Source organism: Ascaphus truei, chromosome 2, assembly GCF_040206685.1.
Source record: "Ascaphus truei isolate aAscTru1 chromosome 2, aAscTru1.hap1, whole genome shotgun sequence".
In the NCBI taxonomy this organism is placed as follows: domain Eukaryota; kingdom Metazoa; phylum Chordata; class Amphibia; order Anura; family Ascaphidae; genus Ascaphus; species Ascaphus truei.
In genome coordinates, this window is record NC_134484.1 from 272,905,059 (window position 1) to 272,930,688 (window position 25,630).

Here is a 25,630-nt window from a genome sequence, read left to right on the forward strand (position 1 = left end):
CTAGAACCCCATGATGTGATGGCTACTTCGTGGGCTTCCAGCTTGTGGTCTTGCGTGAGATTGCATTATGTACTCTTGTGGAGCACTGAATGCAATCTAGCCACCAGGGGCATGGAGGAGGATTGATACCACAACCATGCAGATCTGTTTGATAGATATTTATAAAAGATCTCGATGAAGGTGTAATTCTAACACCAACATGTTGACAGATATAAAACAAATTATGTTTAAAACATAGGCTCCTATTAAATATGCTGTGTAGTCATCTTCCTATTGCTTGGGAAGTTTTAAGATATACTATGCACTGGTCTATTATGGTATAGTATGTGACAGGTTTGTGCAGTACTATCTTGTAACAATTAGTGAGAAATGTCAAAACATTGGACTTCAGCCTCCCTGGTACTTGCAAAGTTATATGTGTTATTCTAAATCCACAGTCTGCAGCTAACATTCAGGAAAATGTTAAAATGCTGTACCTCAATTGATTTGTTATATTTAGTTTGTAAAGCTCTTTATTTCGACTGTTTATACATTTTTGAGGTAACATTTAAATGATGGAGAATGCATCAAAAGTACACTGGCCAAATTTAATTGATCACTAGGTTTAAAACCAAGTGAAAAGTTTTCCAAATAAGTTTAAAAAACTGCAAAATAACATCAAATAGGAGGCACATGCGCAACGGCAAGGAGCATGGATGCTTAGGCTGAGTGCGCCGTGCCCCGTTCTGAAATAATAGCAAATAAAAACCAGGAAAATAAAAAAATTCAAACACAAATAAACTTGGAAGGGATATAAGGCATATAAAATGTCACGGAAAGCAACGAAACCGGCAAGGAAGAAGGGGCTGCCAGACTATTTCGGGAGAGTCCGATCGAGCGGAGTGGAGGCAGAAATGGCGCCCAATTCAAACGCGGGCTTCGAGACTGAGCTTGACGGAGAGGAAGAAGAAACGAGCAGCCAAGCACAGAGGCCAGTAAGGCAATGTGACTTCACGAAGCTGTACAAAGACCTGAAAAGTATGATGCAGGCAGAAATAAAAGACTTAAAAAAAGAAGTCTCAGGACTAGGGGAGAGGACAGGAGTTCTGGAGACCAAAGTGGACCAGTCAATAAAGGCAATTAAGAGACAGGACAGGAAAACAGCGGATCTGCAAGATCAAATAAATGACTTACGCGAGAGGCAGGAGGACACAGAAAATACAGACCGGAGAAACAATATCCGGATAAGGGGTGTACCAGAGTCCGTCTTAGACTGCGAAGATTACATAGCCCGGTGGCTGGAAAACACACTCCCGGATACCCCGAAAGATCTGCTAAGCATGGTCAGATGTCATAGGGCCTTATGGGCTAAACCCCTTCAATCAGAGCAGCCGCGGGACATTATAGTTCAAATGCATCACTACAGGTCCAGGGAAGCAGTGCTGCAGAAGACAAGACCCATTCCTACAGTAGAATTTGAAGGAGCCCGGCTGCTGATTTTCCAAGACTTGGCACCAGTAACATTGGCTAGGAGAAGAAATCTGCTCCCGATCACTAAGAGACTGAGAGAAAACGCAGTCAGATATCGCTGGGCTTTCCCATTTGGATTAATGGTGACCTGAGGCGGTAAATCTTTCACCATGAAAGAACTGGATGAGGGGCCCTCCTTCCTGCATAAACTGGGGCTGGGAGAAGCTCCTGCTCAGGGAGAACCGGAGGGGGCAACCCTAGAGCCCACTTAGACCCAAAGCCCTAAGTCTGCCAAAGCACGGGGAGATAAGAGATGATCTGTGTACAGCAGTAATAAACTGTAAAGTTTCAGGTTAATAAACTTCCAAGTTTACCTAGTTATGGTGTTGGGACACAGTTTCAGGTGGACCCAGAGCTCAAAGAGGCATGAGGCATTTCCCAAAGTACTACAGCCCAAAAGTGGACATTGGTATACAGTGTAGACGTAGAAGCGGATCCCGGGCGGAAAAACCTGTAAAAAAATAATTTCCTTACCTTAGGCCAAAGCCATGGTCGTTTAAGGAAAAGGGTGATGAAAATGGAGTCCTCCTGGAACGAAGGTGACACGCAGGAGCAGGAAGGTACATGGCGGGAAGCAGGAGCGAGCACGTCAACCTCCGTCTAGGCACGATCTGAAATCCAAAATGGCGGCCGACCGGAAAGACGTCAGCCAGGAGCGGAACAGCGGGCGCCATCTTGGAGGTGGCAAAGACAGTGAACAATGAGGTGGCTGACGTCAGTAAGGCCGAGACGGCTGAAGCGGAGGACTCAAAAGGTGGCCAAGCAGTGCCAGAGACCGTGTGGCACGGAATTGAGGAGAGGGGGGGTAGAAGAAGAGGGAGAGGTGGCGGAGGTTGAGGTTGAAGGGGAGGGGGGAGGGGGGGAACAAAGGAGCATATGAGAGGTAAAGAAGAGAGGGAGCAGGAGTAGAAAGAGAACAGGAGACTTGGACACAAAAAAGAGCTATGGACAGGAAGAAGGAAAAGAGGGGGGGAGAGGGGTAGTAACGGAAGGGAGGAATGCTGAGGGGATAAGAGGGGAGGAAGGAGGGAATAGTAAGGGTCACTTGAAGATGAGTAAGACAGGGACAGCATAGAAGGATGAATAAACAGGGAGGACAGATCAGCAGGAAGAATGGGCCAATTAGGTAGAAGAGTCAGGGTAAGGGAGATAAGAGGGGGTTAGAGAACTTTCGTCAACATAATCAGCTGGATGGCTATGGCAAAGGGAGAAGAGCTGTTAGGCATAAGGAGAGAGGGACGGGGGAGGGGAGTCTGCTTAGGATTGTAGGAAAGAAAGGAGGAGGCACATGAGAAATCTCCCAGTTAAGGATAGATAGGAGAGAGGGACGAGTACCTGTAGTGAAGTGAAGGGCTACGAAAGGGATAGAGTAGTTGGGAGCCTTAAAATATAGTGGATAGAGCTCGGGTTAATATAATGGTTAATAGATGGTTTGGACTTCAAGAGTTTCAGGTGAGCGGGGCAGGAGTTAAGGACCTGCTTCGAAGTTCGTATGGGCCGAAGGCTGGATGTGGAGAGGAGGGCTCTTCAGATTACCAGCAAAGTCCTTTGGGCTAAAGCTTTCAGGTGGAAGACCAACGATGACAAGAGAGCACGAGAAAAACTTCAGGATTGGAGAAAGCCCAAAGGCTTTGGACTCGGGGGCATAGGGGTAGAAGAATGGCGCCGAGGACTGTTAATTTTCATTGTCTGTTGTATGGTGTTTATGTGCCCCCATGTTTTCCCTGGTGTGTTCCCCTTTTCCCAGGTTCCCACGGGACAGCAAGGAAAAAAGAATAAAACAGAGATGGGGTATGGCTCCAGCGAAGGAGACAACAGCAGAAGGGACAGCAGAGTTCAGCAGAGTAACAGTCACGGATGAGTACAGATGAGTAGAGAACTAGTGTTTATTTCACATAACGTTAAAGGGTTCAATAGCCCATCAAAAAGAAAGTTAGCATTTAAATATTATAAACGTAAAGGCACAGAAATTCTGTTCCTCCAAGAGACATTTCTCGAGGACGAACAATCCCAAATTCCTACAGTAGATAGAGACTTCAGACAGAGCTTTTTGGCCTCTGCGCAGATCAACTAACGAGGAGTAGCTATTTTGGTACATAGTAGAATCCCACTAGTAGTAGACGGAACACACACAGACACGGAGGGTCGGTACGTCATAGTGACAGGAACTATAATGGGCGACCCCATCACGCTAGCAGCATTATATGCCCCTTGCGAACAGGCAGCTGACTTCTTTAACAACTTTTTTAACAAATTAAGTCAAGTAGCAAAAGGGAACATCATCCTAGCGGGGGATCTAAATCGGACACTTAACACTGACTTGGACAGATGCCCAAAGACTAACACAACTCACAGACAGGACCTACTAACAATATCACAGGGGTTGAGAGACTGTCAACTTCTGGATATCTGGAGGGAACAACACCACGGGGTGAAGGAATATACTTTCTATTCACACCCTCACAACAGATACAGCAGTATAGATTACTTTCTTGTGTCAAAAAGACGGGTTCCGGGGGTCTCTCGGACAGAGATACATGATATTTCATGGTCTGACCATGTATCTATAGAGCTGCGATGCACATTAATACCCCTAGACAGACCTATAGCGAACTGGAAGCTCAATGAGCTTCTATTGAAAATACCTGATCTGGAACGGGAAGTGGGTGATAGAATTAAGGACTACTTCAGAGAGAATGAGGGGAGTGTGGCATCACAGACCACGCTGTGGGAGGCCCATAAAGCCACCCTCAGGGGAATATTAATGAATTTGGCTGCCAAACGCAAACGAAAGCGGGAGAGTAAGATTAAAGAATTGGAAAATCAACTAGCAGATTTCGCGGCCCGCCACAAAACAAGTAAACAGGAACATATTTTGAAACAGTTATTAGACACCAAAACAAAACTCAATATCCTCCTTTCCTCCCAAGCTGAGAAGGAAATGGCCTGGTCTAGGTGAAAATTTTATGAAAAATCTAACAAGCCAGATACCTTACTTGCCAACAAGCTTAAAAAAAAACAAGCTTCCAAATTATCACATTCACTCAATAAGAACACAGGGGGGTGACCTTACGTCCAACCCTAGGAAAATTGTAGAAGAATTTAAAACTTATTACGAAACATTATATGATGGGAATAAGGTAACCCACAACCAAAAAAACAAAAGAGATGCTTAAAACATTTCTGACAGAGGCAAAGCTACCCATCTTGAGCAGAGATGAGAAGGAAGCGTTACAGGGGGGTTTTACATACCGTATGTAGAATTAGCAGAGGTAATAAAGTCCCTGAAACCAGCTAAAGCGCCAGGGCCAGATGGCTTCTCTAATTTATATTATAAAAAGTACCTTAAATTATTGGCACCCCAGCTATTGAAATTATTCAACGAGATACTGGCAGGGGCCTGATTCCCAACACAAATGCTACAGGCCTCGATTTCATTGATCCACAAATCTGGTAAGGACCCGGCAGACTGTAAGAGCTACCGGCCCATTTCACTGATAAACTCGGATGTTAAAATTTACTCCAAAGTTATAGCAAACAGGGTGGGTAACGTCCTTCCCAGATTAATTCACACAGATCAAGTAGGGTTTATCGGAGGCAGACAGGCGGCAGACAACACCAGGAGGATAATAGATTTGATTGATTTGGCCAAAAAGAGAAACATCCAATCCCTGGTGTTAAGTCTGGATGCAGAGAAAGCATTCGATAGGATAGACTGTCCCTACTTAAAAGAGACACTGAGTGTATTTGGTTTTGAGGGACGCCTGCTAAAAGCCATTTTAGCACTGTAAGAGTGCCCGACGGCAAGGGTGAGACATCAGGGCTTCCCCTCAGAACAATTTAATATTCGTAGCGGAACAAGACAGGGTTGCCCCCTGTCCCCGTTGCTGTTCGCCCTCTGTATAGAGCCCCTGGTGGCGTACATCAGGCGCAGTCCAGATTTAGCAGGAATACCAACAGGTGATCAGTCACAAAGTGGCGATGTACGCGGACGACGTGATTTTAACATTGTCCAAACCTCTCATATCTCTGCCCAATACTTTTGGGATCCTGGGAAAATTCAACCAAATTTCGGGATTTAAAATCAATCAGACCAAATCAGAAGCCCTGAATATAAATCTGCCCAAAGAGGTGGAAAAATTAATAGACATAAACTTTAATTTTAAATGGCAAGCCTCCGCTATCAAATATTTAGGGGTGCACATCACAAGGGACTAGAAAACATTGTATAAAGCAAATTACCCTAGATTAATTAAGACATTGGGGGAGGATCTCAGGACATGGATGAAAGGTGACATCTCCTGGATTGGGAGAATACATAGCGTGAAAATGAATATCCTCCCAAGGATGTTAGAGTCTACCTATACCTTTAGTGAGTGCGGACATCCTCTCCCTACAGTCACAAATTATGAAATTTATCTGGAACAAGAAGAGCCCTAGAATTGCAAAAGGTATCTTGAAGAGGCCTACAACGAGAGTGGGACTAGCGGTACCTTGCTTGTTAGCGTATTATAAAGCGGCTCAATTAGGCAAATTATCCAGTGGCACACAGACCCGAAATTACGGAGATGGGTCGAGCTGGAGAAAAATTGCTGTGCACCAGTAGAGCTGCACAACCTGATTTGGCTACCCAAGAACAGTGTAAACAGAATGGAATTGCCGCTCCAGACCATGGTCAATTCATTGAAGGTATGGGTCCACTAAAAAAACTGTAGGTGTAAACTCACTTCAAAACATTCCCTAATGACTCCAATAATCGGTAATCCAGATTTCGCACCAGGGCTGAATAGAAATAATTTGTTAATTTGTATACAATCGGGCATTACACGATTGAAAGATCTGGAGGGGAGAAAATTTATAAAAACATTTGAACAAATTAAGTCCACAAAGGATATACCAAACAAGGAATTCTTTAGATACCTCCAGATCCGAGATTTCTATAACAAATCACCAATCAGACCAGCACGAACAAATTTTGAGCAGCTGTGTTCCAGAGGAACAGACACAAGGGGACTTAAATCTAGAATGTACAGGGAAGTGATCTGTCCTGAGACTCCTAATGACATAAAACTGAGCTACATGAGACAGTGGGAGACAGACTTAGGGGAGACATTAGAAGACGAGGAATGGGATAGGATCCTGCAGGCAGCAGCCAAAAGTTCGATCTGTACCACATTAAAGGAGAACGCATATAAAGTCCTATGCGTTGGTATTACACCCCAGTTTAACTAGCTAAATTTGTCAAAGGATACTCCCGCTTTGCCCAAAGCAATGCGGGGAGAGAGCAGATTTGTAACATATGCTGTGGTCCTGCGCAAAAGTGATCCCGATTTGGGAACAAATTAGAGAATGGTTACAAAGGATACTCAATTTGGAGATCCCCCTGGACCCGTGGATGTTCCTATTGGGCAGACGGATCCAGAGTCTGTCAAATGCGTCACATAAATTAATCGCACATTTCACAATAGCCACAAGATGCGAGATCGCAGCATTGTGGAAACAGAATGAATTACCAGTAATCCCCAAAATCAGAAATCGGATTTGGTACGTCTGTCAGATGGAACAATTGACGAGTATGGTCAAGGACACTGGCATAAATTTTCTAAAAGTCTGGACGCCATGGCTGGCGCAGACAGATATCCCCGGGGTAGATGTCTCCGCAATATTACAATGATAGTTTCGAGTGCGTTCTCCTTTGATAACGCAGGATCCGTTACCACATAGAAACGGACAGGTAGGTCACACGAGACAGTCATCCCAGATAGGGTTGTAGATAGGAAGAAGGGAATAAGGTGAAAAGTACTTTGAGAAACGGAGAAACACCAGGAACCTTGGAAGAACCCGCAAAAGAGAACGCCACATCTACTGCTGTCCTCCCATACCCCCTCCCTTCCCTTCCTCCCTCCTTTCCTCCCTCCAACCCCCTCCTCCCCCCCCCAACTATCCATTGTCCGGAATGTCTAGTTCATTTTGTTGGGTATTCGTACGTAGCCCCAAGTCGATGTCATGTAGGTGTTTAGTGTTGTTAGAAAAGGGAAATGGTTAAAATTTGACACTCCGAACAATGGTTGGTGGCATAATGTATGCATGTTAAAAACCAATAAAATCAAAGTTGAAAAAAAATAAATAACATCAAATAACACAAAAAAGCACAATGATGAGTTCATTAGTAATGTGTTGTTCTTGCGGGAAGAGGTACACAAACCTTTTTTTAACATCTAAAACAACCCCCAGGTGTTCTGACAACTGCAAAAACAAGAGATAACCTAAATAGAATTAAGTGAACAGAAAAGGATGTAGCCAAATAAGTGACATGCTTGATAAAAAGAAAATAGACATAATTGTACTGTTGGATGAAATAACAAGACTGTGTCTATGAACCATGCCATTCCTATCATTTCAGTGAACAATCGTGTGACTTATAAAAGCTTTTGCTCCACTTCAATAGATATCATTTTTGTCCTCACTCCTCAGTTTCTATAAAGGATGTGTGAATACAATAGGAGAATGACAACCTTACTAAGATCAAAGAAGCAATACATCCAAAAAGAATATTGTGATTTATCTATTGTCAAAAAGATAGTTTTGCTCATCAACATCAAAAAGGATGAGGCACATATGTAAATACTATTGGATTGCACTGTTTAACAGTTTTAGGAGATAAGTCAGAATTGCAAGCCTTATTCATCTGTGAAATGCTGATTTTTATTTATTTTTATTTTAAACCAATAGTGTTTGTATTTATATAAGGTACAAGGATTGTAACCCATATAAAAGCAAAATATTGTGCTACAATATATTAGTTAAGTATAACATATGCAGTACTTTTTTTGTATTGTGGTCATTAATACCAGCATGTTATTATTAGGCGGTTGAGAGGTCAGGTATAAAAAAATTACCTCATGGAGGCTCAATAAAAGCATAAAATACATACAATTGCATGCACTAAGTGTGTCTCTCTTCCATTGAAGGCAGAGCTCAACATGAAAGTATAGTTTCCTGTTTTTATTGCTATCACTACAGGGATAGGCTTAGAAAAACTGATACGCATTATGGTAAGGCAATATTTATTTATTTTTTGATAAATCACTCATTTTAAATTGGCAAGATGATATTTAACTATTTGTAAAAGTGATCACAAATGTAAAAAACTGAAATACCTTAATCTTTTTATATAATCTTCAAATGTAATATCTGGACTGATGAGGACGTAAAAACGAATGGAAAATGCGGGGCATGGCACATAATTCAGAAAAAGGAGACACGGGAACCAGACTTGATGAAAAAATATGAATATGCTTTATTCAATCATAGAAATGTTAAAAAATAGAAACATTTCCAAAGCTAGACCTCCCACGCGTTTCACTTCACTAGGGGGGCTTTCCTTGAAAAGCACTGTAGTGGTGTGAAACAGCTTTAGATATTTTTTGATTTTTAACTTGTCTATGATTGAATAAAGCCATTTATATTTTTTCATCAAGTCGGGTTCCCGTATCTCCTTTGTCTGAATTGTGTGCAGTGCTCTGTATTTAACACGCCTTTTTGTCTATCCACTCACCCGGAAGAACGCTGTAAGAGATGGATCTTCATTCATGGACTCTAGCTACACCAATGTGGGTCTCATTACCACTGCTAACAGTCACCTAGGAGACCGCTTGCACCAGAGTCCCAAGAACTCCTGTGATACAGGAGGTAAGCATAGTTTATTTGCCATCTATACAGAGAATGTCCTGGGTAGGTAACTCATTCTGAGGATGTTGATATGATTTTAATCTGTATCATTGACATTTGTTCTACATATTGAGCTCCACAGAGCCTGACTCAACTCTCTTGGAAGCACAGGTCAGTATTTCCCTTTTTTGATGAAAATGTAAACATGTAACTCGGCTTTAAATGTTTATAAGAACAGAGTACAATGCTCTGTTACTGTATATCTTAACACAAATAGTCTGTTATTTCTGAATCAGCTCAATGTCTGGGTCCATGGCCCGCTGCAGACATATTAATTCTGATGTAATAAACATATGTATCAGCAACCATCTGTTACCCCATATCCTGTGCTTACTATTCCTGCCTAAGTAGCACAAGTAAATGACTAAGAAACTACTGAGAAATGTGCTAAACCAAAATCAACCATTTCTACCTTGTTAATCACTGCAACCTACCTTGAAAATTCATGATCTTTGTCCTATCATGCCTTTATCCACATATATATTCAAACTCTACATTTTAGGCTTATGTTAAACAGCATGCACCAAAGTACAGGAATGCATGTGGTCATTCAAAAATGTCCAAATGAAAATCAAATAGGTGTAATCATTAAAATATACTATGTCAAGTAAATAGCCATTAATGACTGATAATAAAACAGAAGGAGCAATATGAGGACGGATGTGATTTGTAAGTGGCCTGAAAGGTGGTGGAATCTTGGCCTAGACTGTAGTCTATTTTTCAAAGACTCAAAGCCACAAAGTGGGGTAAAACTTCAACACAAGAAATTCACTCCCATATTAAACAATGATTTTCTGCTGTGATAAATGTTTTTCAGTTTATTCGTATCAGTTTTGTACCAGTCTTGTAGCCAGAGGCTTTGCTAAATGACACATTGAGTGTTTTTTGTGTTAGAATTTAGGTTCTTACCTATAACAACACCCCCCACAAGGGTGGCACTGAGGCATGCTTGAAATTCCTTGCAACATCTCCCCTGGATAAGAAATACAGCGAGGAAATAATTACCAAACTGAGAATACATCCTTACACACAACTACTTCATCTTCAACAAGGACATTTATCTGCAACTAATGGAGACTGCAATGGGCACAGGGTGACATCGCAATATGTTAATCTTTTTATAGCCAATCTTGAACAGATATTCCTTACCACATACCTCCACAAACCTTACAAATATTACAGATACACTGATTGTCTCTTTATAATATGGACAGAGGGTGAAGAAAATCTCAAAGAATTTTCTGAATCCTTGATTAATTCCACCCATCAATTAAGCTCAACAGATTATTCAGCAAACCAACCAGTAGTACACTTTCTAGATACCATAGTAATACTAATGAATAGCAAACAACACACATCTGTAAACAAGAAACCCACAGACAGATGTAGTTACCTCCATAACTCCAGTTTCCATCCCACTAATACAAAATGAGCCATGACACACAGCCAGGCTATAATATATCACTGCATATGCTCTGACACTAAAGACAGAAACAGACACTTCACAACCCTTACTGAATCATACAGACAAAAGGAATACAAGCCAAAGACTATTGCCACAACTGCACATAAAGCCCCACGAGAAAACCTGCTCCAATACAAGAAGAAAAAAACCAACCACACACATACCACTAGTGGCTACATACAGCCCTGCCCTAGAGGGAATGCGAAAAATAATCAAAGATTTGCAACCCATGCTGACAGAGGATGAAACATTAAAAGACATTTTCCCCAAACCTCCCATCCTTGCATTCCGGCAACCGCCAAACATCAGATAGAAGTTAGCCAATACAAAACTTCATAACGAACTGAAGGACGCTGTTAATGGCACAAGACCGTACAACAACACATGCTGCATACTTTGCAAATATATATGTCAAGATCCCACAGCCAGTCACAAACATAGAACATTCAATGTCAAAGGAACATTTTGCTGCATATCAAGGAATGTGGTACAGTACATATGATTTAATGCAGAAAATGTGACCAAGGATGCTACTTTGGTGAAACCAGCCAAAAATGTCAAACCAAAAAGAATCTACGCAGACACACAATAACACCGCACCACTTCTCACAGCCAGACTATTCCATAAATGACTTAAAAGTTCAAATCCTCAATGGAATGTTTAAAAGCACTCAAGAACAGAAAACATTTAAACTCAAAATGATAATATATTTTGACACTAAAAAGAGAGGACGTACAGTAATGCTGATATGGGGTTTTTAACCCACTACCATCATTTTTTGCAACGTTTCTTCCTGTCTCTCTGTGAATTTTAAAAAGAACCCCCTCCCCCCTGCATCCCCACCCCCTTGCACATTGCTGATGGATTTATAGTCATGTGTCTCCCTGTCCTTTTCATCCATTTACTGCACTGCCTGTTTATTCATTCTCTGCATACAGTAGTCTGCCTTAGATGGCTATCTTGTTTTTTTTTTCACATCTGCGTTAAACTCATGGAATCTTTGTAAATCAGTATTGTTCGACCTAAGGAAGAGAGAGGAGAACTCTCGAAAGCTTGTCTTATTATATCTATTGTAAGTCAAAATAAAAAAGGTATCACCTAATACAGAAGTACAGATGCAGCCACCAGTATCCGATCACTTGCCTGGGTAAAAACAAAGGCATCTCACAGTAAAGGCCGCAACATTTCTGTGAGATTCTGCTGCCAGACTAATGGCCCATCGGATTAACACAGCAAGGGTCCCTGCAGTCCCATTCACTTTGTAGCCTTTGTAGCGGGTGTACCCCTGGGGTACGGCACTATGGGTACTGCTGTCACCTGTGAGGCTAACCTGAGTCCTGAGCCTCCGCCACTGGGAGCCTGGGGTGTACTTACACTTGGTGCAGCACCTCCACTGATGAGGGATCCCAATGTGGTGGGAGTGTGCCCTCACCAGAACAACCATACAGTAAATACACACACCGTTGTATGAAACAGTATATACTTATCAGCACACTATCCTTGGCATATCAATAGCACAGCATCACATAATACAACATTGCATAACATTTGCATACCATAGCATTTATATCAACACACATATATAACTGAGTGTGTGCTTAGAATCAGTCCTGTATCACTGAGTGTGACTTGGTATCAGTCCTTATCAGCTTATCCCTAGTGTACCACTGTGCCAGGGCACTTAACCTCTTAGTGTCCACCAGCTATGAAGTCAGGGTGTGTGTGTAAGGGACAGCGCTTCCCTGTGTTGGGGCCCGTTGGTGCACTTTAAGATACTACCTTCCTGGTTTATCGAAAACTATGACTTTTACAAATTTTCGCCAGCTCCTCATTTGTGGAAGCGTGCTATAGGTCCTAACCAGGAGAATCTTTGGTAACTCTGCAACACCGCCATGTGATCCCACGCCGTGCTGCGCTGCTCTCTGCAGAAGGGGTGAACACACAGGGGAGGGATCCTCAGCCGGATGATCCACTGCACACTGTCTCTGCTATGGAGCAGATGGCACACCAGCACTCTCAGGCTGCGATGGTAATCAGGCAACGTCCTGCAGCATTTCCTCTCTCAAACTATATGAAAAGGTCCCTGCATTAAGGCCTTCCCTATACAGCACTCTCAGCACCTTTACAGTGGCTCAGGGAACCAACTGGGCCCTGGGGATTGAACATCTGCCCTAATCCCTGGAGCACTGCTCCGTGGATCTAACCTGCAGCTTCAGGCTCTTGATCCGCACTGCCTGCTTCCTCTCCCAGCAGGCAATAGTCCTTCCTCTCTTCCAGGAGAATCCTGCAGCCTCACTGGTTCCCTGTTATCAGGTGCTGTCACTGCCCCTGAGTATCATGGGGATTGTATTCCCGCCTACAGCCTTGTACATAGGGAGCCTTGTGCTCTCTCTATAATGGCTGCCGCTCCGGACTCACGCTGTCCCTATCCCTCTAATGGCCGCCGCAAGGTGCTCCTTGCCTGCCTTTCTCGCAAGGACCCCTTACTCACGCTCGCCGCTACTGTGTATGCGCAACTCTGCGAAGTGCGCGCGCACAGCCAACATGGCGGCCCTCAGTCGCGGGTATCACCGCCGACTCCGCCGCCCCTCCGGCACACACGGAAACCGACGGGGTACCTGGCTACACCTTTACTGTGAGATGGAAAACATAGGTGCAGGGATGCACCAATATAGGTGCTCAGAAATGTATAAAAGTTGCTGGAGAAATATCTCTTCCAAATATGAGTTGTAGGCATAAGGCAAAGCTGACAGGGCGCCAGGGTCTCTAGTAATGATGTGGCTCCCCAAGAGCACTATAATAACATGTTATGAGACTCACCCTTGACCAGCTGTAGATGCCGTGCCCGTGATGGATGTCCCGGTGTGTAGCACCGCCAACCCTCGAACGACTCGTCCGTCGTGAGGGCGGTCAATGACCGGCGGTGTGTTGAGTGGCCTCTGCTCCAGCAACCCGGCGTGCGACCGCAAATGGCAGATAAAAGAAGACGCCTCACAAGGAGGAAACACGCGATGCACTGCCGTCAGAACAAATGGAAGGCTGGTCAGCTGACTGTGAAAAAACTTTATTGCTCCCAATGTAGAGCTAGCACACTTTGACGCGTTTCAGCCAATTGGCCTTTGTCAAAAAGTGAATAGCAGCTCGCAGACCGCACATGATATAGCGTGTTCAATCATCTACACCTGTCACTCCCTCATCACCAAGGTGAAGAGCCGGTGTGTGATGAACACAGAAATATCCACTGACACATTGAGTGAGTTAAAAACATATATACAGCGATTCACCTGCCCTCCACTAGCAACATAAACAATCCGAAATCGTGTAGAGGAGATGATAAAGAACAGGGCAGGCTTTATCACGTTAATGAATGGTTAAAAACAAATTAGTTACATTGGTAAGCATGAATCCTTGTATAGAATAAACATATTATTCATATTAAATGGCAAAACTGGATGACACTATTCTATAATATATAGAGGTTCATGGTTAACATGGTGGAACAATAGGTTATATCTAGAAGTACATGTATTGTAGTAATCAAAGAGAGCATACAGTGCACTTACTGTGTATATATAAAAATCAGAATTAATGGGTATAACTGTGATGCCAACATTATGAGATAATGGAACAAGGAAGGGGGAGGTGGGGGGGGGGGGAAAAGGGGGGGGGGGGTGGGGGGAAAGGAGGGGGGGGAAAGGGGGGGGGGAAAGGGGGGGGGGGGGAGGAAGGGGGGAAAAAGGGGGAAAGGAAAAAAACCAAGAAAAAGAGGGGAAAAGGGGAGGGAGAAAAGGGAGGGGGGGGGGGGGGAGGGAGGGGGGGGGAGGGCGAAAAAAAGGGAGGGGTGGGGGAAGGGGGGGGGGGGGGGAATGGAAAGGGGACAACGTGAATCCTAGAGGAAATTAATCATTAAGAAAATGCTGCAACTCCCAGTCTGTGTTCAGACCATGGGGTTGTAGAGTATCCAGACAGAAGATCCATTTCATTTCTGTCTTATTCAGACGGTTAAGCCTGTTACCCCCTCTCGTGTCTATGGGGATGTGTTCTAAACCATAAAATCTGAAGTTTTTCAATCCACCCTGAGGGCATGTCGAAAAATGGTTAGATACTGGATGGGTAATATCTTTTTTCCGAATTAATCTGATATGTTCTGCGATTCTCACATGTAAGGGCCTAATGGTCCTCCCAACATATTTCAAATGACACCCACAGGTGATGACATAGATCACATGGGTGGTATGGCAGTTAATATAGGTTTTAATCCTATATCTTGTTTTGGGGTATATAGTAGTTATCCTCTTGATGGATGATGCAAATTGACATGGTCTACAAAACCCGCATTTAAAGAAGCCCTTAGGTATGTTTGAAATGGAGGGTTTTTGTGATTGAAATGTACTCCTAGATATATGAGTAGCTAGGGTATTGGCTTTCTTAAAGGCAAATTTAGGACCTTTTATAGTAATGTCATCTAGGTCTGAGTCAAGTTTTAGAAATGTTCCAATGTTTGGACACACAATATCTTCTTATCTGTGAAGTGTGTCTGCTGTGTTTAGTAATGAATAAAGGACATTCCCCAAACCTCTTTTTTTCCCCTCCCCCCCCCCTCCTCTTTCCCCCCCCTCCCCCCCCCCCCCTCCCCCCTTCCTTGTTCCATTATCCTCATAATGTTGGCATCACAGTTATACCATTAATTCTGATTTTTATATATACACAGTAAGTGCACTGTATGCTCTCTTTGATTACTACAATACATGTACTTCTAGATATAACCTATTGTTCCACCATGTTAACCATGAACCTCTATATATTATAGAATAGTGTCATCCAGTTTTGCCATTTAATATGAATAATATGTTTATTCTATACAAGGATTCATGCTTACCAATTGTAACTAATTTGTTTTTTAACCATTCATTAACGTGATAAAGCCAGCCCTGTTCTTTATCATCTCCTCTACACGATTTCGGATTGTTTATGTTGCTAGTGGAGGGCAGGTGAATCGCTGTATATATGTTTTTAACTCACTCAATGTGTCAGTGGATATTTCTGTGTTCATCACACACCGGCTCTTCACCTTGGTGATGAGGGAGTGACAGGTGTAGATGATTGAACACGCTATATCATTGTGCGGTCTGCGAGCTGCTATTCACTTTTTGACAAAGGCCAATTGGCTGAAACGCAGTCAAAGTGTGCTAGCTCTACATTGGAGCAATAAAGTTTTTTCACAGTCAGCTGACCAGCCTTCCATTTGTTCTGACGGCAGTGCATCGCGTGTTTACTGTGAGATGCCTTAGTTTTTACAGTTTATGGGAGATTGCCCTAGATTTTCCAAGGCAAGTGATCTAATACTGGTGGCTGCATCTGTACTCACTTACTCTGCAGTATTGTAACTGGATTAACACAGCTATTTCTACTTAATACCTATAGGAAGAACTTTAGAACAATACAGGTGAGAAGGGATGCAGGGAATCCCATGATCTTGTGCATTACGCAGTTTTGCAATACTGAACTACCCAGTGGATATAACTAAAAAATGTCACCAAAAAATACAAATTCAATTATTATTTTCATTAGGTTGATTGTCTTGTTTCTGTCAAAATAAGTTGTAATTAAATGTTTTCCCATTCCAATCACAAATTCCCAGTTCAGAAAAGCAAACTATTACTTCACATTTATGAGTAAATGCATAGTCATACCGTGCAACTATTTTTCTAATTTAGAAACCCATACTGATTTTACATTTGTCAAATGTATGGGTTGCTCTGTATTTTTATTCTGATTTGACTTGCTAATAGCTATTTCCTAATTCATCCCTTTTCCTTCATTGTTGATTTTAATTTCTGCTAGTGATGTCAAAAGAGCTGAGAAGTATTTTATGTCAAAAAATATGTATATAATCTTTAGGCATATTGTCAGTTCAGGAATTAATGTATTCTAACATTACAAATCTTTGTGAATTCCAGGTTAGTTTCATAAAGTGCTGAAAGATCATTTTTTTAAAAAATTATATTCTCTATCTTAATAGTATACCATGATCAACAGTTACTTCAACAAGCCATCATGTTTGGTATTGGTCGTAAGGCTAGTTACTTATTGCAAATAAGAGAAATGTAAGAAAATGTGAACTCTATAGCATTATAGTTAATGTATAATTAGTGGTCAAAAGCAAGTTTGAACAAATAGAAATTGAAATTGATTTGCTTCTCAAGATTATGATGAAATCCTCTAACCTGAAAGGCAAGGGGGAAAGCTGGGGCTACAAAAATATGGGATTCACTTCAAAATGAAAGAAAAACTGGTATATAGTTTAGCCTGTATGCGTTCTATGTAGTTTAATAACAATTATTCAGAAACCCTTTATCAAGCATATGATGAGATTAAATATTTGTGTGAGTAATCTTCTGGAGGATTTAGCATTGAACTGCGGTCCCACTTTACTTAGAGTATACTTTGGACCTGTTATTTTGTTCCAACACATAGAAATAACCTCCTATATTGCAAAGACAATCCAATAATACTGGAATAGTACTCACAAACAGATGACAGTACTGTTACTCCTTAGTGGAATCCACAGCAATAGGAGTTTCTTCACTTGCAAGGTAGATTCTTCTGTTTGCAAAGCATCAGAATTGAGAAGCATGTACAAAAAAAACTGGCATGATGCCAAAAAGACTGCCGCACCACAAACATATAATGAAGCAAAGATGAAAAAAGAATGATTTATTGTATAAAAAGGAGAGAACTACACTGACATGTTTCACCCAAAAGGGCTTTATCAAAGTATACACTTTGATAAAGTCCTTTTGGATGAAACATCAGTGTAGTTCTCTCCATTTTTATACAATAAATCGTTCTTTTCTCATCCTCTTCGCTTCATTATATGTTTGTGGTGTGGCAGTCTTTTTGGCATCATGCCAGTTTTTTCTACATGCTTCTCAAGATAGGAAATGTTTAAATTACAGTATAAGCTGTAGTTATTGGGGTGGGCCAAATTTTTTTTTTACCAAATGTTGTAAATAAACCCAGAAACATGAGGTTCCATGGATTCTCTAACTGGGATATAATCAACAACATCAGACCAACAACATGTGACCGGGACCCTGTCCACACTGGCTTGTGAAAGCCTCAGAAGACATACAGGAGTGCCAACCAATCAATAGATCAGAGCTAGTTCCTGGAAAACCTAAAATCTTACTTAGTCTGACTTTGTTCTCCAAAAATCAACACTAGCAACTTCAGACCAGTTTTCAAGATCCCATTAATCTCCAAACATGTGAAAAGATGCTCAAACTGCAAGCCCACCTAGAAAAAGATAAGATTCTTGAAAAAACTCAGTCAGGTTTCGGAAGACTTCACAGCCACGATAAGTGTGATAATTTACTTATTTGGATAGTGGATCTCCATCAGTTCTCACCCCCCTATTCCAAAGGCTGAACACTGTTGCAGGGAAATCTGACCAAGATCTTGACTGGCTTGTCTGCTTCTTAAACAGAAGAATCCAAAGAGTATGCATGTACCGTGCCTTAAAACTCCATTCTCTCCCCTCTTTTCTTTAACATCAATATGAAGCCACAGAGTCCCATCATTTCATGGAATAGTCTCAAATATCATCAATATGCAGATGATGCATGGTTGTATGTGAGGCTTGCATTGCAGATCTAAGAACATGGATGGATGAAAGTTGGTTAAAAAAATAGTCATGGAGAACACAGACTATCATGAATAGTTCCATCAGAACATAGGGGACTCAGGATACTAAGAGACCAGGAAGGTTGTGGTGGTAGGGGGCTCCATTATTAGGAAGGTAGAGTGGACAATCTGTTGCCATTCCCGCATGCACCAAACAGTTTGTTGTTTCCCGGATGATCGGGTTTGGTACGTTGCGGATCGAGTATACCAATTGCTGGGAGGAGCCAGGTCTTTGTACATGTTGGCACCAATGCTAAAGTTAGAGAAAGATGAAGAGCACTGGGAATCTTTCTCTGAGAGCTGCTATTTTATAATATGGAAGGATTGCACCTCAACAAAGAGGGATCTTCTGTGCTAGGGGGAGAACGTTAAAAGGGTTGGTGAAGATTTAAAACTAGCTACAGTATGAGGGGGAGGGGACAAGAAAGAGATAATGGACTAGACAGAATAGATTGAAATGGGTAAATAGCTGTTCATGGGGGTGGAGTGGGGGAAGTGGGAGTTTTGAAGCAGAGAAGCACCAATCTAAAAAGGTAATATCTATGCTATTAAACTACTAAATACTAAATCCAATTGGACTCGAAAGGCAGGAGCAGAAAAGATAACAATAGCACAGGCTGGAAAAAAACTTAAATGCATGCTTGGTAATGCAATAAGTAAAATGGTGAAACTTTAATTAATAGCTAGAAGGGAGCAGTATGATATAGGTATTACTGAAACATAGTGGATGAAACTCATGACTAGTCAGTTCATTTACAGTGTTATTCTGTTTTTCGTCGGGATCGTGCAAATAGAAGAGGTAGTGGAGTATATTTATATGTTTAACCAGATTTAAAACCTAATATAAGTGAAGATGTTTAATGAAGGGATTGATGAAAATGTAGAGACTTTGTGGATAGCAGTGGCGGTAAAAGTACAAAGAACATGTTTATAGTTATATGATATAAACCACTGAATATCTGTGAGATTGAAGAAGCTAAACTACTTTTGCAAATGGTGATGGAAGCAAAACTAGGTTATGTTTTCATAACATTTTATTTATTTTTATTATCCAGACATAGACTGGAGCAATGATACATTACAAAAAGGAAACAGGTTTTTGGGGTTGCTAAAAGATAATTACATGACCCAATTAATTGAGGAACCAACCAGGATCACTGTTTCCCAAATTTTCCCAGACTTGAATATTTGTTATTACTTCTACATTGTTTGATATAACCTAATACAGTAATACCTAATCCAGTAATATATATATTTTATCAAAAAACATATTATACGGGTTCAACAAAGACTTTAACATTTCCAAAAGGAGATTTTATTGCACTGAGGAATAATTTACAAGGAATACATTGGTGTGATGTTTTTGCAGGAAAAAATGTGGAAGATAAAAGGGTGGTCTTTAAAATATTGTTAGAAGAGCACACTTACTGTATCAGTTGGGTAATAAATTTAAAAGAAACCAATTGAAACCAATGTGGGTAAATAAACAGGTAGGGGAGGAAATGTAAAGAAATATTAGATACTTGAAGTCAGGAAACTTGGTCACAAGGAATGGAAGCATCATATCAGAATCATAAAAATCATAAGGAATGTTATAAAAGTTGCAAAGGCATAACCAGATTAGCCAAAATTGTAAATGAATAACGAAATGCAATAGGAGATGGGATTAACCCTAAAAAGTTATTTAAGTATCTTAATAAAAAAAAAGACTAGAAAAGAGAATATATTTCTCAACCCAACCAGCTTTCAAAATAACTATTCATTCGAAAGGCAATACAAATGACACAGGTTAATCCCTTAAAGTTGGAGGAAAGGAAATTTCAACAGCAACAAAGGAAAGTGTTCTTTACAGTAAGGGCTGTTAAAATGTGGAATTCATGAAAAATATAGACTATGAAGGCAGATACAATAGATATCTTCAACAAATGGTTGGACATCTTTTTAGAAAGGAAAGGTATACAGGGATATACCAAACAAGTAAACATGGGAAGTATGTTGATCCAGGGAGAAATCTGATTTTCCATGATTGGAGACAGGAAGGAAATAATTTATTTCCCCTTATGAGACATTGTTGGATAATGTTTTACTGGAGTTTTTTTGTTTGCCTTCTTCTGGATCAAAATACTGTAAATACAAATACTTATCCTATATCTGTTGTCTTAATTTAACGTAGGTTGAACTGGATGGACATACAGTACTATGTCTTTTTCCACCCTCATCTGCTATGTCATTATGTAACTATGATAGAAGGTCAGAAGCAAATTGATAAACTAAAGAACCAAAAATACACCCAAATCCAAGACTGCTTAATAGCTCTATACAAGATCGTGAAAAGCCTGCACATCACCATTGATAGTAATCTCACAGTGGAAGGCAGTCAAGTCCTTCCTCTACTGCCTCTGCTTCTTCAAAACACTCAAACCTCTCCTTATGAAAAAGTAGTCTCTATCATCTAAAAGGTCACACATAGCCTAGCACCAACATCTTGGAACGGATTACCTATTAGCTAACTAGACCAGGACTCCCGATGAAAATTAGGAAAGCTCCCACCATCCAAGATTTCAAGACATCTCTTAAGATCCACCTCTTCTACATTCGGGTATTAGCCTCAAATGCTCACCATAATAACCTGCGTTGCAAAACCCTTGGGTAGTTGCCACACTTAATAAAATCATTGATTAAAAGCAATGGAAAAATGCCCAGACTTTGAGCATCAATCTCATAGTTATGTCTTGTGGTTAGTAATATTTGGTCTTAAATGAGACTGCATGATTAATGTTTGCAACGTTAAATGTATAAGTGTTTATTTTGACAACACAACAGACATATAAAAAAGGTGTTAAGGGAAAATGGTACATGGAGATCTTCACTACAGTGCCAACCTGTCACTAATGGAAAGGATGATTTAATATTAGTACAAGATCATTAAAGGCCTGTTGTGTACCAAGGAACATGATCTTTTATTGGCTTACAAATATCAATAAAATGTTGAGGTCTACAGCTTTCACATCACAAAATGTTAATAAAGTTGTGCTTCATCAGTAACATTTTCTAATGTTTAACTTTATTTCACTGTCTCCGAAGAAGTGGCAAATAGTTTTGAAACATGCGCGGCGTAGATAGTTAAAGGTTCCTGGGAATATAACTCAAATGTAAAGATATTAAATAAAGCTTACATTTTGGCATTGCAGTGTCTTACTCTATAATGTTGAAGCTTGGCTTTCGTTACTAATGTACATATTTTAATGAATTGCTGAGAGCCCTCTAGTGTTACACCATACTGTTTTATTTTTGGTTGTTATTGGACACTTTTTTATATCTCCACATCAGAAATAATTTTTCATTATGCATACAATTTAATTTGATATACTTTTGATATGTTTGATTTATGGATCCAAGTGCTAAGAATTAAATTTCTTTATCTTCAATTTTTTTCTTCTGAATAAATGTATTTGTTTTACAGAGTGGCTACAAAAGGTTGTTCATGTATCTATCTCTCAACTTCAACCTCTGAGAAGGTTGTTTGAAAACTTGAGGTATTAAACTTTGTCCTTTTTTTTACAGAAGGTCAAAGACAGCTCGAAATAAGAAATAACAGTGCTTCAATGTGTCTGTCTTACTAAATTACATATTCTTCAGGTTTCGCGCTTGGCATCACAAGACGTGATGAGCTACAATAGCCATTTGATGTATTTTGCACATAGAAACAGTATGTGTTTTGAAAAATAAAATAACATATGACTGAATACTTGTAAGGGTCTGGGAGTCACTCCGCCCTCGGCGTGCTCCCCACTCACCTGCAGCTCCGATGGGTTCCCCCGCGGCACGCAGGCAGCCTCTCTCCGGAACGCCGATCACAGCTCCACGTGGGCGCGCGCGCACGCCAAAACGCCTCTTCTACTCTTGGGTCGGCGGCTACGCTCGGTCACGCGCCCGCAAGCACAGCTACACGGAGGCGCGGCCACATGGAGCCGCATCAACCCCTTAAAGGCACAGCACCTCAAACCATTGCTGCAATCAAATGCAGTCTGACTACTGGGCTTTATGGCTCCTCCCCTGGGATTCATGCTGGACCTATCCCTGCCGTAGCCTGGCCCTTCCACACACCCCCACCTTGCTGCGCTGCCATTGGACCCTCTCTCCTATATATACCTTACAGTGTCACTGACTCGTTGGCTGAGCAAAGAACCAGTTGTTCTCATCACTCTCTGCCTCCCTAGTCCTCTTGTCCTGTCTTGTTTTGCAGTCTTCCTCGTGTACCGAACCGGCTTCCGCTACGTCTACCCGCACCTCTGGCATCCCGAACTCGGCATACGGCAACACGACTCTCCGCACCTCTGGCATCCCGATCCTGGCAAACGGTAAATGATTACATCCTTCTCTCTAACCCCGGACTTGGCAAACAGCACCCTCTACCATCCGTACCTCTCCTGCCCCGATCCGGACTCCCAGATCACTCTACTCTCAAGACGTGCCCTCGTGGCTGTGGGTGGCGTTATATCCTATCCCACCTCAGCACCGCGGTCCCGTCTCGTTTGTGGTGAGCACGCCCTGACAATACTGAATATTGTAGGATAAAGTCATAACTGCCTGTGCTTAAACTGGGTTATCCTGAAAATCTGACCTGTGGGGGGCAGTTTGAGAAGTGGAGTTGAGCACCCATGCAGTAGAGTGTTCTTGTGGCAATCCCTAATGTTTATTCTATCATGCTCCACCCCAAGAAAACAGTTTTTCATGCAGACATCAAGGGACTTATCGGCAAAGCAAGCTTATCAAATTTTCTCACATAAGACTGTTTAAAGTCTAGTGATGCTACATATAACAAATACAAACCGGCGCCTCAAAAAAATCCAATAAATGCAAATATAAGGTAATATGAAACCATATATACCCCTGAGGAAGTGATGCAATCACAAAACGCGTAGGGTCAGAGGTTACAGCTGATTGTGAGAGACGCACGCGCAGCCTTTCAGGCACTGTTAAAACAGCCCAGCAGCTCTCAGTGAAATTCTCCCCCGACGTCTGCTCCTGCACTTGAGCTCGGTACACGGAGCACAGATATCATCGGATCCCCTGAACAGACATTCCCCTGCAGCGGAGGAGCCACTAGGAGTCATCTGCGACTGTTTGGGAGTGCCTTTTTAACTCCTAATTGATGTGAGTAGGATTCTGGTTTTTATAAACCGGATTAGCAACGCAACGCAACTCATATATTTTTAGACAGAAGTTGTCTCTTTTATATAATATATTAGCTTAACTGATTATTTCAGCAGTGTTTTGATTGTTCATTGTTTGTTAGTGTGTTAGTCTTGTCCTGTCCTAGTTGTTTGTTGTTATGTTGTTTATGCAGCAATACACACTATGATTGTCCCTTGTGTTTAATCCCACATGTCCTGGGGAAACTTCTTCGTGGATTATTCCAGTGGATCCGGATGTACCAGATTGGACTTCTATAATAAGGTTTCATATTACTTCATATTACTTTATATTTGCATTTATTGGACTTTTTGAGGTGCCGGTTTGTATTTGTTATATGTATGTTTCCCTGATTTTGTTTGGTCAGTTTTTTTATCAGGCAGCTTTGTTTATATGTATAAGTACTCTGTACATTTTTTGATTATATTTAATCACTAGTGGTCAGAACACATTTTGTTTTTAAGGAGTAGGGCTTCCAACACTTTCCTTTTTGTCCTAGTGATGCTACAGCCATATTTATTTTAATTGCGGGCTCATGTTTAGGAGTAAAACACAAAGTTTCAAAATCACGAGCAGGGGAAAAAACTAGAGGTGAAAACACAGACACACTAGTTATTTATTTATAAAAATGTTTTACCAGGAAGTAATACATTGAGAGTTACCTCTCGTTTTCAAGTATGTCCTTGGCACAGAGTTATAATGATAAATATATGGTTACAAAAACATAGTTACAATGAGTGAAAAGGGTTATACAGTACATTAAATACAAGACATTGTATGCACAGTTAAAGATAATATACTGTCGCGGCCGAGTTTATTCTTACCTTTGCCCGGTCTCGGCCGCGACAGTAAACGGGGGCATGCCGAGGTGTCCCGGGCGCGCGCCGGAGCCTCGGAGGATCGGTCCTCCGATCAGGGCTTCCCCCTCCCCTCTCCGGGTCCGCCGGGTCCCCCGGAGCCCCCCACCGCATCCCCTACATTAGGAGCAACCCAGGGCTCCCTCGGGGAGCCCTGGGCACGCGCGCCGTGCGCGCACGCTCCCGATGAAGCGTGACCGCGCATCGATGACGCGCGGCACGCAGAGGGAAAGCAACGAGCAAGCCGGGACACCTCCCAGCTTGCGGTACTAGCCAGGTAAGAATAAAGTGTGCCGCCAGTGTATATTATAGGCATATATAACAGTTACACACCAGATTAAAATGTGAGACCGCTTTCGTTTTGAAAGAATTTAGACTGGTGTCGGAAGCGAGAGTCTCCAGTAGACTGTTTCAGTTATGGGGTGCACGGTAAGAGAAGCAGGAGTGGCCGGATACACTACTGTACAGTATGGTAAGGAAATGTTTAAATAAATAACTGCATAAATAAATGTATACAGTGAACTGTACCTTTAAGTGTTGTGATACAGTAGAAAATAACTTTGAGCAAAATTATAGTATTCTTCTTACATTTAAGTTTATGTTCAATTTTTTTATAATTACACTCCTTTCTCCCAATGTTACAGCAATATCTTGATGCGCTTATCCCATCTCTATTATTATATTCCCTGTATCGTAATTGTATTGCAATATTGTAAAAATTACAAAGTGCTGCATACTTGGTTGGCGCTATAAAAAATCTCATACAGAAATACATATTATTGAAAACAAGCTGATACTTTGACAAATGACAGAGAAAAGTACATACTGTGCGACTTTAGTTTATTTCTTTTCTAAGAATGTATAATGATATATTTGAATTCAATGGGCTGGAAGGTGTCTTGTGGTACAAGGCTACATAGGAAATATTGCTCTATATCTTTAACAAATTGTAAGATTCATGAAGCTCTGACAATGGGTAAAGGGTCTTGATCCGGCATTTCCTGCTATTGACTTGGATCAAGCACGGTTACCTTTTATCAGAGCTTCATGAACCACCCCTCACCCCCCCTTTAGTAAATAACCAAGATTGAATTTCAAGTTAAAAGCAGTTTAAGCAAGATTAAGCTCTGGTACCCCTTATTGTAGCTATAAAAATTCCAGCATAAGTGGTCTACAAATGTACAC

The 25,630-nt window shown here is 41.4% G+C and overlaps 1 protein-coding gene across 19 annotated transcripts in view; it reads right to left on the minus strand.

Annotated features, from left to right (window-relative positions):
* The window catches only part of CTNND2 (catenin delta 2), a 1,535,845-nt gene that overhangs the window by 1,201,339 nt on the left and 308,876 nt on the right, over positions 1–25,630 (minus strand). The window lies entirely within an intron of this gene.